General features: G+C 46.6%; 1 long non-coding RNA gene across 1 annotated transcript; it reads left to right on the top strand.

Annotated features, from left to right (window-relative positions):
* The first annotated feature begins 1,227 nt into the window (after positions 1 to 1,227).
* On the top strand, positions 1,228 to 8,929 carry LOC119953643. Its single transcript, XR_005458067.1, has 3 exons — positions 1,228 to 1,255; positions 3,279 to 3,358; positions 8,831 to 8,929. It is a non-coding gene; the product is annotated as an uncharacterized LOC119953643 (long non-coding RNA).
* Positions 8,930 to 20,093: the final 11,164 nt, after the last annotated feature.

Below are 20,093 nucleotides of genomic sequence, written 5' to 3' on the forward strand. Positions count from 1 at the left end.
GATCACCATGGAGACTTGATGGGTGTGTTAAGGGGTGCAGCAGGAGACATGAGGAGGCAGACTTACACTGGCTGCTCAAAGAAGGTCATTCACCTTCTGTAGGCCCGTCCTCTTATGGAGCGAGCTGGCGCTCACTATCGTGGCCACAGTCTCCCAGGCGGGGTTGGTGACTCTGCCTGCTTGACCATCACGGGTACAGAATGTCACTCCTCTGCTCGACATCATCCTGAAGTTTGATGAGGGCTCCTTCTGTGATAAAAGGTGCTGTTTTACAGACAGCCAACACCACCACCCCCTTCCGGCTAGACTTGGAATGAATGCTGTGAAGGTGTTTAAAAGGAGTATCCCATTGATTATAGAGATTAAGTTTTCCTGGTGTGAGCAAATCAGGGGCACGCCACCATGAGCGTGGCGTGAAACGTGTGGGAAAAAAAATGTTAAAAGATGCTGAATATACGGTGAATTTTCCCACCAGCGCCGACAATGGGATCCTCCCCGGTTTCTCACCAGGATTGTCATTTTGAATAAAGTATCAGATAATTCCACCCAAAGAGTGGAAAAAAGTGCATTATGAATGCAATTTATTTATTTCTTATTGCATCTCTTCCTATCTCTCATACGCATTTCATCTTCCCGGGGCTGGTTTAGCTCACTGAGCTAAATCGCTGGCTTTTAAAGCAGACCAAGCAGGCCAGCAGCACGGTTCCATTCCCGTACCAGCCTCCCCGGACAGGCGCCAGAATGTGGCGACTAGGGGCTTTTCACAGTAACTTCATTGAAGCCTACTCGTGACACTAAACGATTTTCATTTTCATTTCATTTCCTGTTTCTCTTCCCTTTCTTTTCTGATAAAGCTCCTGGGTCAGGAAATGAGTACAATGGAGAAATTGCAGGAAAAATGTGGCCCATGAGGCCTCCAATCCTAATCCCGTCTGCAATTTTTCGAGTTGTCCCTGACACCCTTGCTCTCATAGTTCCCGTTGCCTTTGGCCATCCCACAGTCAGTTTATTGTCACTTTCCAAACAGTGCAATGCCTGAACTAACATTGCTCTGAATCAAAACATTAAAGATAGCTATAACCTACTGCTGGAATTATGGAAATTTCTGACAATGGGTGAATTAGTGCTGAATAATTGCACACGTGGTCAAGTGTAAACTGCCCAAAACTAATTCCCTATTAATCCGGGAATAATCCTGTGTTAATTCCTTGAACCTTCTTGCGCAACAGAAGCCTGTATTCGCCACAAATGGAAGGTATTGTATCGGCCGATCTCAATCTTTCTACATTCTTTCCTGCTTCCCCTATTTCTTTAATTTCTTTTTATATTCTCTCTTTTTATTCAATTTATTATTTGCTTTGCGATCTTGATCCTTTCGTCATTTTATGACACCGATAATGGCAGACACAGATGTGTATAGTATCTACATTGTTGATATTTAAAGGTCTAGATTTAGATAACATTTGAATGACATTAAAATGTTCTCTTATATACTGATATGTCTCTGTGGTACCACAGCTTTTTCACATGTTTATTATTTCTTAAATACTTGTCACTTCGATAGTTTTTCCTCAGATCTGACAAAAATCATTTTATTTCAAGAAATTACAGAGAATTAGAAAATATTTTATATTATTTCAGCGTGTGTGCATATTATTCTGTGGGTATGTAAAATACTCCGGTGTGTGTATGTGTCTGCATGGTGTGCATATGTATAATTTTATTTGTCTGTATGTTTATGTATGGTGTGTATGCACGTGATTCTGGTGAATGTATTTGTCTATGCATTTATGCATTTGTATGTGTGTGCTTGATGCCTTTTGATGTGAAGATACAACTGTCCTTTTGCTCTTTCGTGTTAACGATTGGAAGGCAGCGGGCTGGATTCTATTTGCCTGAGGCTAAGTGCCGGTGTAAACGGGGAATCCGTCAGGAACTCGGCTGATCGGGGCAGAGCATGGCAGGTGGGCCAGCTGATGACACACCAATGGCACGCGCCCCAACGCCGCTGGTTTGGAGCGGGCGCAGCATGGCGGACTGACATCAAAACAGCGGCTGCCCTGATTCCGGTGTCGGAGTCCATTCTCCACCCCATCGTCAATCACGATTTCAGCTTCGTGCTATGGAGAATCCAGCCTAGAAAGTGTGTTACCTGGATGTCAGCTCAATCAATTCTTGGGTGATTCATAATTTTATATTCGCTTTTTGAGAATTCATGGGCAGGATTCTCCCACCTCCCCCTCCGGGTCAGAGAATCCCGGGGGGGGGTGGGGGGCTGCAGGAATCCTGCCCCACCGCACCGACGCCAGCTGCCGTATTCTCCGGCGATGTTTTTCGGGTGGGATACACGCCGTATCTTTTCTCGGGGGCCGTATCTTTTCATGACTGGTAGAAAAAAAAGGGCGGGAGCAGCTAATCTTCATCAGAGACTGAGCCGCTGCAGGGCATGCTGGTCTTATAGAACTATTAATTGCTCTCAAGAGCGTCAATGCAAGTTTAAGTGACGGAAGTAATTATTAACATAGATTGTGCACTCTAGACGCAGATGGTGTAAGATCCAGGCTTTATAGTCATCTTCGAGAAAGTGTGTAAACCAAGCAAAACAAAATTCAATAAATATAAATTTACAGCCAAAGTAATTCAGTTAAGAGGGTTAATTTTAATATAGCATGCAGGAAATTTCCCTTCAAACTGCAGTAAATTATACATTGATAACCCTTTGGTGATGATGTCAGAAAGGAGTACAATATCCTTTGGTAAACAAAATCCAGCACAGGCCTGAGACTCCGGAGTGTGGCTGGAGATTCTGGATTTCCTTTTTAATTTTCATTCATCACATATATATTGAATAAAAAAGAGAACCCGCTGGATTCTCCGCTGCAGGGATTATCCTTTGTGTGTCGGCACCGCACGCATTCCCTCAGGTTTCCCGGCAGCGTGAGGTGGTCACAATGGGAAATCCCATTGGCAGCTGGCGGACCGAAGAATCCCATCCTCGAGGTGAGTCGAAGACTCCAATGTAATCATGGAATTCAGAGGATGTCAGTAACCCAATCTCATTTTCAAGTTTCTTGCATCGGTATTAGGATGCTCTCCCTCATGCTGGTGTGTGGGCCCATCAGAGCTGAACACACTGTACATTTGCTGGAATTTAATGGAGGCATCGGGGATCTGTTCACTATCTGTAAAACCAGTGTCAACATCACAGCAGCCATTTCCAATGTGGGGAGGCACACTGGGACTAAGTCTCAATCTGATTCTTTCCTTCATGTCATCAGGCTTCCGAACTGCCTTTCAGTACTTGCAACGTCACCGGGAGCAGTAACCAATCCAGAGGATCAGGAGCTTAAGGAGTAAGGTGAGTGGGGCGGGTACACTGGGGCCAAACAGGAGAGGTGGATCAATTTGAAAATCTGACCTCCTTCCTTTCCTGCCTCATGGTGTGTGAAACGGAAGGACCCCCCTACTACCCACCCCACCCCCATAACTCCCTCCAGGCCCCAGGCCTACCCACCAGACTATCCCTGAGGGTAGATCTGCGTGGCACATACCCACACTGCCCCAAAACACCCACCCACAAACACAACCATGCTTAGACATACCTCCATAAACACACCCACACACACATACATACACAGCCTCCTACACACACAAACACAGGGGACACAATTTACCAGCAGCATTCTGCCGGAATCGGGACAAGACGCAGCTGTTAGAACCTGGTGCGGCCTCGGCGGATTTCCAATGGCCATTACGCCTCGTGAGATCTAACGAGATCTCGCGAGACGTTGTGATCTGGACCCCGCTCATATAGGACGAGATCCAGACTTGCGTAGCTAAGTGAGCTTAAAAGCCCAATTAACTCTGTCTATGCCAGATCAAACAGCCACCTGGCATCTACCAGCTTCACCGAGAAGACTCCAGCCAAGCACCGTTTAGCACTGGTCCCCACAAATGGGGTACTGCCAGGATGCCAGGCTGGCAGTGTCAAAGTGCCAAGTTGGCATTTTGCCCTGTGCCGGGGATCGGCTCAGGGGTGCATTCTCCATGTGAGGTGGGACGCTGGGGCCCGAGGACCGTCTTATGGATGAGTTGTGGAATTGGGAGGATCCAGGGTTCGCGTCGGGGATTTCTGATCTCTTCCTGTACTGAGGAGCTCCGCTCATCAGAGTTCCTCAGTGGCTCCTCAGTGTACAAAGTGAAGCTAAGTGCGCTCTCAGGAGAGCGTTCCCCACCGGGGGCAAAAATAGCAACAAAGTGCTGTTAGATAGTGGGGTTGTTCCTGGCGCTACAAGTGCTGGGAACCATCCCACAAATCCCGCCCAGAACAGATTCTGATTTTGTTTGATTAAATCAGGCCCAGGAACTTAGAAACACACCTACACATACACACTTGCTCCACACAAACATACACACTCCTACAAATATACACACACCCAAACCCATAATCCCATGTTTACACACACATGACTACTATCATACACTTGCCATCCTCTAACATACAGATACACTTATAAACACAACCCCATGCACATGCCAATACCCACATACATGCACCACTATTGCAGCAACAAGCACGTGGACATCCACACTGTTGTGTTATGTAATTTGGAATAACACAAGCTGCCACTTGATGCAGTTTTGAGTAAAAGATGCTCCAGACTTTGAAGTGAGTTCAATGTGTTTTATTGAACTATTAGCACAGTTCTCAATGAGTTCGACTCTCTGCTAATCAAAATGTAGTAACTCAGTCTAACTGAACCAGCCTTGCTCTAAGCCATGTGCTGGGGTGTGATGCTGAGGACACACCCTGTCTCACCCTGCAGATGTTGGTCTGTAGAAAGAGGTGGGGTCTGAGTGCCTCATCCCATTTATAGTGAGATACCACCCCTGAGTGTCCTGACTGCTCATTGGTCGTGTCCCATCCTGTGTGTTCATTAGCTGCATGTTTGCATATCATGACACACACAAGACAAACGTGCACACACACATGTACAAACATCTTTCCTGCTCGGGAAAGCTGCAGAGTCCCTCCTGTCACTCGAGCTGAGGTCAGCAACCTCCCAGTCCAGCTGGAAGCAGTCAGGAATGCTTCACATTTACACATACTCTTATGATTTATGATGCCAGCTGAGGCTATGGACTTCTAATCCACTCCCAGGTATCAATTATTTTACTCCTGTTTCCACACAGCAATGAAACAATTTAAGCGAATCACACGTCAGATCATATAATGTTTGTACAGAACTTCATAATGTTCTCAAAACTGTCAATCAAGTTTAAGTGTTGGAAGCAATTATTAATATAGATACATATTTTAGTGCCTCTTGAAATTTTTTTCCACATAATTTGGGAAAGCTCCAAATTACATTTTCAAGCAACAACTAGGTGAAAAGAAAAACTCACACTTGAGCCCACCAAAGCAAAATAATATGTTACAGTACTTAATGGGTTACGAAAGGTGGAAAGCTGGACTATTTACCGTGAAAAGATGCAATACTACTGTGGCCCAAAAGTTGTATAGCCTCTTTGTAAGTGTCCAACTTTCCAAAAACCACAAATTAGCATTAGAGTAAAGTAGGCCCCTCTACTCTGGCTCCACCAGCCCCCCAAATTTAAGATTTACAGCATCTGTACAAACAAACAGCCCAAAGGCATGCGGTAAGGTGATATTTAGCTTCACTGCAAGTTGTAGAGAATTGGCTGTCAGCCCTGCAATAGTACGGGAAGAGTAATTCCCATCACATCCAATGAAAGCAACTACACTAATTAAAGCAACTTTTCCATACCAATGTTAGAAAGGGAGGGGGGGGGGGGGGGGGGGAGCTGTTGAGAGGGGGTGGGTAGTCGGAATGTAGCATATAAAGAAAAATATTATTTTGATGTTTTATTCAAGCATATTCAGCAATTACCTCTAATCAATGCCTTTCTGCATTCCATAAATGTATGCTTGCAACCAGAAAAAAAGGCATTGGAGTTCCTTTCTTTTTAAAACGAGGAAACCGAGGCAAATGCCCTTCTTCACTTTATTTTTTATTTTTTTTTAATAAATTTAGATTACCCAATTATTTTTCCAATTAAGGGGCAATTTAGCGTGGCCAATCCACCTACCCTGCACATTTTTGGGTTGTGGGGGCGAAACCCACGCAGACACGGGGACCCTTCTTCACTTTAGAGGGAGAAAAGGGACAAGTGTGAAGGAGCACGAAGAAAATGTGAGCCGCTTTTTAAATTACTTCCCATTTGTTAATGCGTTTACACAAACAATAATTTAAAAATCCTCCTGAAAAGCTGCAGCTAGTTTTCATCAATGACTGAACTGCCGCAGGGTCTTGCGCCAGGTTCATTTTACAAGCAGACAATGAAATCCAAAAAGCAGAAAGACCTCACCTCGCATCTGATAAAACAAGCCAGGTGATATATTTGCAGCACAGCCAAAAAAAGAATTGGAAATTGGGAACATTTTCCAACTGGAAATAAAAGAGCGTGGAAGCCAGTTAATGAACCTCATGCATGATGCCATCATGCTGAAAGGAATAACGGAGAAGACAAGTCAAACAATTAGGCATGAAGCAAGGCTAAGTCTGGGATCATAGGCGTCTACAGAAACAAAGACTGAGGGAGGTGAGGATCCCATAGTTTTGAGGGGCAACTTTAGCTGCATTAAAGATGCAGAAGTTTAATTTGAGATCAGAAAATAAAACAATAATTTACAATAATAAGCTATCATTCTAAATTATTTTTAGTATTCATTACTATCGACAATCCCATTTGTATTTCTAGTTAACCTTTTTCCTGTACTTTTGAATTGATGAAGACCTAATGTTACTTAGGAAAATTCCTGGAAGCGAGTGGAGATCTTTTAGCAATGCTGAAAGTCTTAGTTACACTACCTGTTTCCCAAACGCTCATGTGAAAAAATAGTTTCTGTCAACACGGTCAGAATTAATTTCACACATAACATATTCCTAAAGGGAAAGTTATTCAGGTGCTAACGGTTACAATTTGTTCCCGTTAAATAAAGTTCATCGCAGAAAATATATTGGTATTTTACAATGAGTCGGAGATTGATAACTTGCAGGTTCGCAAACTATTATTACTGTCTCAGCCCCTCCTAGTTGAGACTATTCATGAAGGCCGCCACCATCTCAACCTTGCCCCTCGTATGAGATGTGGTGATCCTCAGGTTAAATCACCACCCCAGTCAGCTCTCCCCCACAAAGGGGAACACAGCCTAAGGTCATCTGGGACTATGGCGATTTTATTGCCATAGAAGCAGTGTTGGTTAGCGTTAGTGTAACAATATTACTATTGCTGAGATGTATCCACTGACCTTAATCCTACACAATAAATGTTGAACCACAAACTAATGTGAATATTAGGAGATGTGGATAATATCCTGGGTCTGGGATGATAATTCGGAGAAATTCGTCCTTAACACTTTGACACTGCTTATGTTATCATTACAAGTGATCTTGAAGCTGTCAAATTGACGATAAAACTCAAATAGTTCACTGATCTCCTTCAGGATAGAAAGTCTGACATCCCTAGTCTTTATGTGACTCGAGTTCTTCACCAGCATGATTGACATTTAAATGGCCAAGCAAGCAACTAAGTTTGTATCAAATTGCTTGCACTATTTTCTAAAAGCGCATGTGGGTAAGCATTAAATGTCGGCCTTACCAGGGGCACCCATATTCCCAGAGAATACGAAAAGTCAAAGAGATGGCATGTAGGAATTCTCTGATTAACAGTTCACCACATTGTTAATCGTTATGTTCACACACTACAAGTCAGCATTTTGCCTCCACTGGTATAGTTATCTCAAACTATTAAATAAACCCTTTCCTAAGGACGATTCAGGAAACCTGAGGTTTCTGCCATTTTACATTTTGAAACTGCCCAAAGCATTTCAAATACTGGAATTTCTGAAAGCATTTTAGCCGACCACTATGCTCAGCGACTTCCTTTGTGTAACTCCGATAAAATCAAGAGGCAGTGTAAGACCGAAAACACTTGGATTGTGAGCAAAGTAACCTCGTGGGTGATTAAACTGCATTGTAAAGAGGTTACCGTGTCAGTAGGGGCTCCTCCTGAAGCAGGAAAGGGGTTAACTCTTTTAACGTCAGGTTCTGTCTTGCCTGGAAATGCGATGAGATTGCTGTGAGTCTGTCCGTTTCAGACACGGTGCCAGATATGAAAACAAATGACAAGTAAAGGAATGCTTTCAATAAATAACTGCAAACGTATGAGCCACTCTTGGTTCACAAATCACAATGATTCAAATTTGCCCTTCAGCCAGGTGTAACACTGTCGTATTTGCTCAGATCGGCTCCCACTCCATCGCTGAAACTTTGTCAGTTTCTGATACACTTCTGGCAGTTACGTTGATGGAACAAGAGCAGAATGACAGGCATTCTGTATCACAGTCCAGAGTGTATCTGTCTTCTGAAAGTGCAATATGACAAGATGGCTTTGAAGCCAGTTAAAGGTACCTTAGATTCCCAGCTGTATAGAGTATCCAATACTTAAAAATATCCTTATAAAAATTAAAAAGTACTTTATTCTTTCATAAACCCATGATTTGAGGAAGAGAGCAGATCACTTTTATCCCTCTCGCAAAGTAGGGCTACAAAACTTGCAAAAATGTGTACTTACAAGTCGGTTAAGCGACTTACTTCAGCCCTCGTTATAATTATGCTATTAATATTCATTGACGGCCTGTGATGCAGCGAGGAGCCATCCACATTTACATCCACATTCAGTGCCCAAAAATGAATAAATATTTGAATTGTTCAACGTTAATATGTGTCAATGATTTGTTATCCAGGAACCAAATTATTGCAATGCCTGCCCACTTGAAACAAAGAGACATTGACCAGGTTGTCAGCCGTTTAACACGAGACGCAAAATGAGAGAATTGCCTTGATTTGTGCGATTGACAAGGAAAACAAATCCAACAAGATCTGCAAAACTTGCTTTCATCAAATGGTGGCAGCAGGTGACTTCACTAAGAACCTGTGAGCCTGCAGAGCAAGGATCCCACCCAACACCTACTACCCTGAGTGCATCCAAACATGACCGTGAAGCAGGCTTTGAATATTGCAGCTTGCTGCACGTACCACAGCCTCCAGATTAGAGATACACCCTTTATACAGTTTGAGCTAGAACTAGATATATATTTTAGAAGTCAGAGAGATGTAAGTCTGATCTTGTTTGTGTTCCACACCTTGTGTTTCAATCACTCTTCCCCGGCTGGAGAAGATGGGGCCAACTCCCTGTGAGCAAGGTGATAGATCAGCGCAAGGATTCCGCACTCAAGTGTTTGTGAGGCCAAACGGTTGTGAAGAAACGGGGCTTCCTTTTGAACCTGCCGTCGGTGCTCTTGAAAGAAAGAGATGATTGAAAGTGAAGGCGTTGCCCAATGCATCATGGAGGCTGAGTGGTCCACTTGCAGGAAAGGACTGCACCAGTATGGACATGTGTGCTATTTTAAGAATGCCATGATATGCAAACATGCAACCAATGAACACTCAGAATAGGACACAACCAATGGGCAGTCAGGACACTCAGAGGTGGCATCACCACAAGGGGGCATGACATAAACACTATAAAAGGGATGAGGCACTCACACCCTGCCTCATTCCACCCCAGCACATGGCTTAGAGCAAGCTGGTACAGTTAGACTGAGTTACTACAGTTAGATAGCAGAGAGTCGAACTCATTTGAAAACTGTGTTAATAGTTCAATAAACACGTTGAACTAATTTCTGAGTCTGGAGCATCCTTTAGTTAAGACTGCATCACGTAGCAGCCTGTGCTATCCGAAGCAGCAGAATACAACAAAGAAGATCAGGGTGGGAATATAACACGTGTAGCCCAGAGTAAGCACTTTCGGATAGCACAGTACTTTCTACTTTGTAGCAATTTGGAAAATCGTAGTACAGCCTGCTTTGTTGTTCCTTTGGACTGAAAATGTGCCCGATACACCAACCCAAGTGGAATTCAAGATTTTTCTTTTAAAACACGAGGATTTGAAAACTATGCAATCTTGTTCATTGTTGGTTGCTAGCGCAAGCTGTATTCAGGTCTGTGATTGAATGGCGGAGCAAACTCAATGGGCCGAGTGGCCTAATTCTGCTCTTATGTCTCATGGTCTAATAATCAAAAACCTGGTTACTGTACACACAGTATGACAGCGGCAAGGACTTAGGTTTGTCACGACAGCTGAGAGAAGACCTTCGAAGATGAACCCTTGGCCCACCTACCATGGCATTTTACCTTAATCCTTACCACTCAAACCACCCAACTGAACGTTTTGCCTCCACGCCAACTGTTCTTTTCGACTGAAATTAAGGTTGCAACAAAGAAAGTAACTAATTCCCCTCTTAACTTTCTCACCTTCTCCCCTGAACAAAGAATCCCTTAGCCATCAGTCAACCTTCCAGGTCTTGTCTTCAATTTCGGTCTTCATATGTGAAGCTGGACCGTAAGTTTGGAATTCTCCTCATCTGCATGGAGTCCCAGCGAGGAAGGCTTCCACTCACTCTTTTGGATCTTCTGCCCTCGCTCACCTACTTCTGTGAGTGTGGGACAAGCAGGCATCATTCATGGTGTACTGCAGGATCCCAGCAGATTTCCCCTGACTAGCCGGCCAATGCCAAAGAACGGAAAGCCCTTGCAGTGTTGCAGCATGACATCACAGCTCATTAACCCTGTCGCGCACCAAGTCCCAACGTCCATCAATCCTGTATCTCCAAAAATAAATATTATGAAAACAAATTCATAAAATATCATTAGAACATAAGTTCATTTTTCACAGGTCCATGTAACTAATGTGCAGAATTCAACATAAACTCCCAAAAAACTCTACCCTTTCTTCCTGTAACCGCGTTTGAAGAATTTAAATCGGTGATACGTGCTTTAAATCGAGCAGATTTACAGCTAGACCATGGAAATGCACTTCATCAAAAAAATTAGCTCTCAATCTGTAACCTGACATTTCAAACGCAACCTTGAAATCCTATCTGAAGTTTAGCTGTTGATACTTGATAATGCATTTCAATGTCTTTCACTTGAGAATCTCTCATCTTTGTTCTGTGACGACAAGAGAACAATGTTGCCATGGCAACTTTTTTTTTAAATTCAGAAAGGCCAAATGTCACATTTCCCTGAGCTGTCAAAAAACCCCCGCTTCAGCTTTGAAGTCTCAGGGAAATTTACAAATGGAATTCAGAAAGGATTTCGAAGGGATCCCTTGTTAAGAGACACGATGGACTCTTAGCTTCAGATTTTATCTCGACTTAATGGTCCAAATAGTAACATAGTGGAACTTTGTTAGATACAATTATCCTGAGATTGACAAATCAGTTAGCCACTGGTATCCCATCGAGTACTACTAGCTGTAAAGTTACAGGCATGCAACCAAGGTATTTGTGATTTAGTATTAACTTAATCCATGCATGTGGAAGGTTGTCTTAACTTCATGCCCGAGAGACTTGGCTGTAAATTTTAGGCTACTTCCAAGGGCAACATTTTGTGTTGTGGGTCAGGAATCCATCGTCAGAGATCACAACCTCACATTCTGAGAGGGAAACAGTCACCCAGCATTGATTTCCCTTGAATTGACCAATCAAAGGTCAGCGGATGGGTGGGCTTGCTGAGCAATTAAGGACAGCGAGTGGGCAGACGAGCTCTAGACATTGGAGGGTCAATCGGAGTCTCCAGCTCAGGAGGTGAAACGTGCAGTTCAGATAAGGGAGATGATACATGCTAGGCAGTGAGGGCTTCAAATGCCTGCTTGGAGCACAGGTTACCTCTGGCATTCCACCGGGAGACCACCTCCAGGCAATTGGCTTGGTCCTCAATGTCTTGTGGAAGAGAGTAGGGTGTTTGGTTGACAATAGGCCTTAATAGATCTCTAACTATCCTCAATTGAACCCTCTGCCCATAAGTGATGTTTATTGACACTGGGGGGAGTGACAGGAAAAATGAAGGATTTTTGCGTATATTAAAACTGGGAAAACTCAAACCTTTAATTCAAAGAAGTCGTTGAATGTTTAAAGTAATCACAAAAGTCTAATAAATGTTTTAAGCTGTGGTTTGACATGCATTTTCATTCACAATAGAAATCCTTACTGAGGCTTATTCGGGCGGAATTCTCCGCTCCCGGGAAAAATCGGGAGGGCCGTCGTGACCTCGGCCGAGTTTCACGACGGCCTCTGAGGGCGCTCCTCATCCCCTATTCTCCCCTCCCGGCGGGGTTAGGAGCGGCGCTCCGTAAATCTCGGCCACGGGGCGTTGCGCTGAGAATGACAAGACCGGCGCGCCTAATGACGTCAGCCGCGCATGCGCAGGTTGGCCGGCTCCAACCCGCGCATGCGCGGCTGATGTCACGACGCTGACAGCTCGAACCCACGCATGCGCGGTGGCCGTCTTTCCCCTCAGCCGCCCCACAAGACGTGGCGGCTTGATCTTGCGGGGCGGCGGAGGGGAAATAGTGCGTCCGAATGAGACGCCGGCCTGACGATCGGTGGGCACTGATCGCGTGCCTGTCCCCTCCCGAGCACAGTCGTGGTGCTCATTCCCCACCAGGCCCCCTACAAGCTCCAAACGGGCATCTCCATACCCGTTTCACGACGGCAGCGACCAGGTGTGGTTGCCGCCGTCGTGAAACGGTCGCGAACGGCAGGCCTCTTGGCCCATCCGGGGTCGTCGTGAAAAACGGTGAGCAGCGATTCGTCCGAGCTGGGGGGGGGGGGGGGGGGGGGGGGGGGGGGGGGGGGGGGGGGGGGGGGGGGGGGTGGGAAGAATCGCGAGGGGGGCGTGAAATTTGTCGGGGGGCCCTCCCGCGATTCTCCCACGCGGCATGGGGAGCGGAGAATCGTGCCCAAGCTTGGGCTTTTGTCTCATAACAAGATGTTTGGTGGATGAAATATTAACACACATAGCACAAAGTCCTGTCACTGTGTGGGGGTTAAGGATTTGCTTTGGGTGAATATAGCCCAATCTCTTTCAAGAAATGCAAATAAAATGATGTCTCCATAAGTTCTCAGTATCTGCTTCAGTATACTCTGTGAGAAGGAGTCACAGCCAAAATCCTGTTAATAAAATCCAGTTGCAGGCAAGGTTCTGGGATTCTCTGCCTAAATCGCTCGGTTGCCAACTTCTTAGTTGCTTCAAAGTCCTTCCGAAAACTCCCCAACTCACCCATCCATTGGTTCCCCGTATACCTGTCTCTCCATTCCTCTCCCCCTCTCTCGAAACAGTATCAGCTGTATCCCTTTTCTTACTTATTGTAAAGCAGGAGTTTGGTATAAATGTTAATTGATGGGCAGAATTTAGAGGGCCAGTTCGCCGCTGGTGCAAATCCCATTATGGCCGCTAAATCGCGTAAGTGGTCATAAGAGGATTTGTGCCGACAAGATCTCAGTTTGAGATATTCCCCACTACCTCCAGTGACATTACCCATGAACCTAATTTCCATACATTATAATATATTAACATACAAGTACCAGGCATTACGCTGTAATGTCCACTAATGCCTTATCTTCCTACCCAGTCGGTGTGACGTCATGCCAGCGCAAATCACTACTTATTTTCAAAAACGATAACCAGTGGGGATGACCATGCCGGGGGTGCAGAAATGAGTATCGCCCTCTGGTGGTGAGGGGCATGGGCCCTGTCTCCCTGACACTGCCCCCTGGCACCCTGGCACTGACACTTGGCTCCTTGCCAATCTGGCACTGCCATGCTGGCACTGAAGTGGACACTGTCAAGTGAGCTCTGGCAGGGGGGGGGGGGGGGGTGACTATAATGATCCAGGTAACCCAGAAAAGGAGATTCACTGAAGCTTATTATAACTTAAAGGTTAAGGCTTCTGCCGTGGCATCCACCAATAGGATCCCAGTCGGGGCCTAGCGAGAGTGCTGATCCTGGTTCAGGCCGGCATTTAAAGGACTCCGTAACAAGCCCGAGCTGGGCAGATCTCTGCCCACTAGCAGTGAAACTCTATGAGCCCCAAGGAGAGATCTGTCAGTGTGTCCCCGTGTCCTCGTGAGCCTCATGAGGGTAATCAAATCCCTCCCCCACAAATCCAAATTTTCACCCGCAGTATCCTGCTGATGGGGCCTTCTTCGCCGCTTTGCGTGTGGCCACCTGTCTGCCCGTGACAGAGTTGAGTTGGGGGTCCTATAGCCGAGCGTCAAAGGCCTGCTACTGGGGGCTCACCTGCGACCACAACATCCCCTGGGAGTTCTGACATCTCTGTGTCCATATCGGAGATCTGGTCTCCATTGTCCTGATGGCTCTAACCTTGGTCCCTGGTGGGTTTCACCTCTCGGCCTAAGGATGGCACAAAGGTGAGGGTTTCCTCTAAGACAGGCCCCCTGCCTCCCCACACATGGTGTTCCATGTGTTTTCGTACATTTTTTTTTCCCAGGTCCAGGACCTTGTGCAGGACCAGCCCCATTTTCACCACCACAGCTCCTGGGATCTATTGAAAGCAATCCCCCAAAATTCCAGACACCTGGCCTAAAAGGTCTCTATTGTATCCAGTGGTCATGATGGTTTTTAAAAATGTTTTGTTTTACCTCCACTTTCCCGTTGAGATTAGCGAGCGTTAAGCTCAGGCGGGTCCTGAGGCAACAGTCCATGTGTAGTTCCACCGGTGTCACCCCAGTTGTTAAGTGTGGTATTGTCGTATTGTCCTGTTGTTAAATATGAATTGTGCCAGTTTCGCATCAAGGGAGTCTGCATTCTGCTTCCTCATGCCACATTTGACTGCCCGCTAGACTAAACCACTCGAGGACGGATGGTATGCGGGTCTGCAGATTTGCTTTACCTCATTGATATGCATGAATGTCTGGAACTCCGTGCTGGTAAATGGGGTCCCATTGTCAGTGGGCGGGATCGTCTTGTCTGCCGGCAATGCACCCGTAGATCATAGAATTTACAGTGCAGAAGGAGGCCACTTGGCCCGTCAAGTCTGCACCGGCCCTTGGAAAGAGCACTCCACTCAAGCCCAGGCCTCCAGCCCATCCCCGTAACCCAGTAACCCCACCTATCATTTTTTGGACACTAAGGGCAATTATGTCATGGCCAATCCACCTACCCTGCACATCTGTGGAGTGTAGGAGGAAACTGAAGCACCCGGAGGAAACCCACACAGACACGCGGAGAACGTGCACACTCAGCACAGACCGTGTCCCAGCGGGGAATCGAACCAGGGACCCTGGAGCTGTGAAGCAACTGTGATAATCATTGTGCTACTGTGCTGCCTGTGGGTTTCTCAATGGTGTGGGGTGGTCACAATAGGAAACCCCATTGGCCGACTGCGAGAAGGAAGAATCTCGCTGCCGGTGGAGGCACGCTGCACAGGAAAACATACCAGACCCGAGAATCCTGCCCCAACACAGCAAAATTATGGTAGATAGGCACCTCTGGTATTCCGTGGGTATTGAGTGACTGGTGCAGTTTTCCCACGTTGACTCTTGAGGTCATGGAGGACATTCAGTGCATGTCCAACCATTTCGAATGGGTGTCTATGGAAATCAGGAACATCAACCCCATGAACGGTCCATCAAAATCGGCGTGCACCAACACCCAATGCCACCCTGACCATTCCAAGGGGTGGAGCGAGGCGGAAGGTGGGATCTTCTGGTTCTCCTGGCAAGCAGGGTACTGCTTCACCATTTGTTTGATGTCTCTGTCGAGTCCAGGCCACCACGCAGAGCTCCTTACGATCATCTTCATTTTCGAGACACCAGGATGTCCGCTATGTAGTTCTTGCAGTATTGTGCATGGACCCGGTCGTATGACGACCGCTCGTGTTCCCCAAAGAGTTATACCATCTTCCACAGTGACCTCCTGAGGGCTGCAAGACTTCTTTGAGGGCTCTCTGTAGCCTGCCGCTTAGGGCGATGTGGCGGGGGAGGGGGGGAGGGAGGGTGGCGGTGGGGGGAGATGTTTGAATGTATACTCGTAGGCTGCTAATAGCAATGCCCAGCGTTGGATCCGACCGGAGGCTATCAGGGGAATCCTTGAAGAGGCCCAGTATGGGTTTATGTTCCGTGATAATAGTGAAATAGCATACATATTGATGGAACCTCTTCACTACATATACCATGGCCAATGCCTCTTTCTTGATCTGCATGTATAGTCTCTACGTCAGCAAGGGTCCTGGATGCATGCCCTATTGGTCATTCCATTCCATCGTCCCACCTGTGGGATCGTACTGCTCCAATTTCATAAGTTGAAGCATTGCAGGTGAGGATGAGTGGTCTTGAGAGTTGATAGTATGCCTGTAGTTTTGACGACAGCATTTGCCTTTTTACCTTGGCGAGCGCTTCCTCCTGTGGACTTTGCCAAGACCACTTTTGGTCCTTCTTTAGCAGTGCGTGTACGGATGCTAGCGGAGTAGCTAGATTTGGTATGAATTTCCCATGGTACTTTACGAGTCCCAGGAATTATTTTAGTTCCGTCATGATTTCTGGGGACGGGGGTCCTTTTATGTTCTGTAGGTTTACTTCCAGTGGGTACAAGCCATTCCTATCAACATGGTAACCGAGGTACAGACTTGTTTTGCCTGGAACATGCACACAGTACCCCTCCTCCGTTGTTGGGGGGGTGGGGTGGGGAGAGGGGGGTTTCCCTTATGTGTGGTGGGAAGGGTGAGAGTGGAGTGTGGCAATGACAGCTTGGGGTGGGGGAAACAGAGAGGGTCAGTGGCCCCTAATACTTCCATGTTGAGGGTGGGTGTGGGGGGGGGGGGGGGGGGGGGGGGGGGGTTGCCTTGAGTTTTGTGAGGGTAGTCTTCTGTGTCTGGGGGTGGAGGATGAGGGAACTTATTTTAAACGCAGATGGGGGTGTATTTTAAAGATGTTGCCCCAATCTCAGTGGAGCTGGCCTTGCTGACTCTATCTCGCCCCTTCCTGTCAGAGCAATGGCACAAACCACGCCTCCAGATTTTCTGTACATCAGGTGCCAGGAAATCTGGTGTGAAAACTCAGTTGTGTTTCTGGACATACACGTCCGTATTCAGTTAAGGCTCTTGCGCTTTGCCATTCGGGGCTGGTTTAGCACAGTGGGCTAAACAGCTGGCTTGCAAAGCAGAACAATGCCAGCAGCGTGGGTTCAATTCCCGTACCGGCCTCCCCGAACAGGTGCCGGAATGTGACGACTCGGGGCTTTTCCCAGTAACTTCATTGAAGCCTACTTGTGACAATAAGCGATTATTACTGTGGTAAAATTCCGCCCGCAGTCTCTGTGCTTGTTTTCTGGTGCGGGAACTTGATGTCTGGAGGGTGGACCAATGAGATGGAAGGAAATGTCTGCTCAGGAGAACCAATCTTGTTTGCACAGGAGGTTGGCCTGAGTAAGGTGAAATCTAACTTAACCGTTTTTAAATACCAAATCACTATTGCGCTTCAACATCCAACATTGAATTGTTTGGAGTTGATAACAAGAGTCAGTTTGAAAATCGGAAAACATGAGATTCGCTGTTTACTGTACTCTATCAATAAATCTCGAGCTGTGTGTATATAGGAGTGGCAGTCTACGGTTTCAACAGCTGTTGCCAGAATTCGGAGTTTTCTGTTAACATCCACCTTCCTCTCCAGGTTTGCATTTATATTGGATTTCTGGCCAGACACGCCTGTCTTCCCAACTCGAGGCATTCTTCCTGTCAGCTAACCGCACATGGGCCTGTTACCAGCACCTCTCCCGTTGGCTGATTCTGTGGCAGCAATGGTGGTCGCCATGGAGAAGTCAGTTACTTGGACCAAGTAAAATAAAGCACGAGAAAAGTTGTATACGTTCCCCACCCTTTCTGGTTTTCACTCACATAAGGCCCCTTGTGTTCATTTGGCTCTCTTCAGCCAGGTGGCACGGATCAGTCTGCAAACATCTTCATGATCACCTGGCAGTGCTGTCTCGTACTCAGTCAGCTGATAGGAGGTTGCATCAATTCTCATGGGGGAACCCCTTACCTCTGTAAGATTGCCATTCCACCTGGCAGCTGATGAGAGTCACTATCACTTTCAATTAGAGGCAAGTCTGGGGTTTAAAAGTCAGCTTGAACCCTTTGCTGGGGACTGGGCTGAAATAAGTCAATTTGCATAAAGTCCCATTTGTAAATTGCACTCTTCAAGTCGACAACTATTCAGAAATTGATCTTGATCCATCAGTTTGTTTCGTGCAATCTCACTTGTATCCTCGCTGCGTTTCCACAAGTACCTTTGGGATACAATGAACTCTTACGTCAGGGTGTTCAATGTTTGCTGACATGTCCGATGACCGGTTCTCTCCAATAACAGTGTTCTCACTCTCAACTTGAGCAGCTTTGTTTTTGGAGGATCCAGACCACCTTCAGACAGCTGTAACCAATTCCACACAATGTACAGAGCCTTTTACGCAATGAAAGAGTCTTTCTGTATCGTCAACTGTTTTGTGACAGTAAAAATGGAAAGGGGCATGGTATTTTTCTATTTTTACACTGTTTTCTTTTTGAAGATTTTTTTCCATTTGAGTACCATTGCTGGCCAGTGCTAATTACAGGTTCTATACAAAGGAGGGGCGCGGCTACCAGCAAATTAGGTAACAGAGCATGCCTGCTTTCCAAGGATCATCAGCACTGCAGTGAACAAATAAAGATATTGGGCGGAATTCGCCGTTCCTGAGGCTAAGTGCCGGTACGAACGGAGAGTTTCACGACGGGGAAATCAGCGTGAATCCCTCACCGATTCCGGTACCGATGAGGGTCTAGCACTGGCGGCGCATGAAACACCCACGGATCGCGCAGAAAATGGCCGGAGAATCGCGGGGTCCCGGGCTGCGCCAGTTATGCCAGAACACATGGCGCCGGCCGTGCTGGAACCCTAACCTGCCGACCCCGACCCCACAGCCCACCCCCTGTCCACCCCCCACCACTCCCCCCAGCCCCAGCAGAAGCCCTGCGGCCAGCAGCACAGATCCTGGACTAGTGTAGTGGCGCTGGACACTGTCCGCAGCTGGCATGCCAGGTTCCCAACTGTTGGGACAACACGTGGCCCACGCCAGCGGGAACATGGCCCATCGGGGGCTGAACATTGCAGGTAGGCATGCCGATGACGCGCCAACGGTGTTGCAATTGCGGGTGGCACGCGTCCCGATGACGCTGGTTTGGAGGGGCTGAAGCATCGCAAGCCGGCATCAAACCGGCGCCTGCCCAGAGTCCGGCGTTGGAAGCCATTCTCCGCCCGATTGCTGATCCCGATTTTGGCGTAAGGCTATGGAGAATCCAACCCATTCACTTTAGCAATGGTCATATCGTAATTTTAATTGAAAGGTTTTGAGGTTCTATTGACGATGTGATTTTGTTACAATGTAACAACATTAACCTTGTTGGAAATTAGTAACCTCCTGGCGAGTTCTTATTCCCTGAGATAAATGTTCTCGGTACTGTTGAAACAGAACAACAAGAATGATAACCTGACAGAGTACCTTCAAATCGCGGAACAACACAGAGGAGAAATGAAACAAACATAGACGCTGAATCAAAGGATAGAGGACAGAAAATGTTTCCAAAAGGATGAGTTTTAAGAAAGAACTAAAAGTGAAGTTGTATGTGGACAGACAGTCTCTTCCGGAGGGAAGTCCAGAGAATGATGTCTGGACAGCAGAATGTGTGGGGAAAAGGCGGGTGGGGATAGGAGAAGTGCCTCACATGATCCCCAGCAGGTGAGGACCTCAAAACTGGCAGCATTGGTACATAAGTTTCTATCATGTGTGAGGTAATGTATTCTGGCAGAAGGACTAGGGAGAGGCAACATAAACTTAATAGCATAGCAGGGACAGAGGGGCATGGGGATACTTGTACAGAGATCTTTGAAGGTGACCGGACTGACTGAGTCCTCCATAGGCACATAAATATTAAAAGGGTGGCAAAAGGCGGAGTCAGGCTGATTAAGGACCACAAAGAAGATTGTCACATGGAGGCAAGGGGTATCGCTGAGGTATTGAATGAATACTTTGCAGCTGTCTCTGCCAAGGAAGAGGGTACTAGCCAGACCATACAGACATGAGAATGGGGTAAGTTGATAAGGAGGAGGTATTGGA

Source organism: Scyliorhinus canicula, chromosome 18 (assembly GCF_902713615.1).
Source record: "Scyliorhinus canicula chromosome 18, sScyCan1.1, whole genome shotgun sequence".
Classification (NCBI taxonomy): Eukaryota; Metazoa; Chordata; class Chondrichthyes; order Carcharhiniformes; family Scyliorhinidae; genus Scyliorhinus; species Scyliorhinus canicula.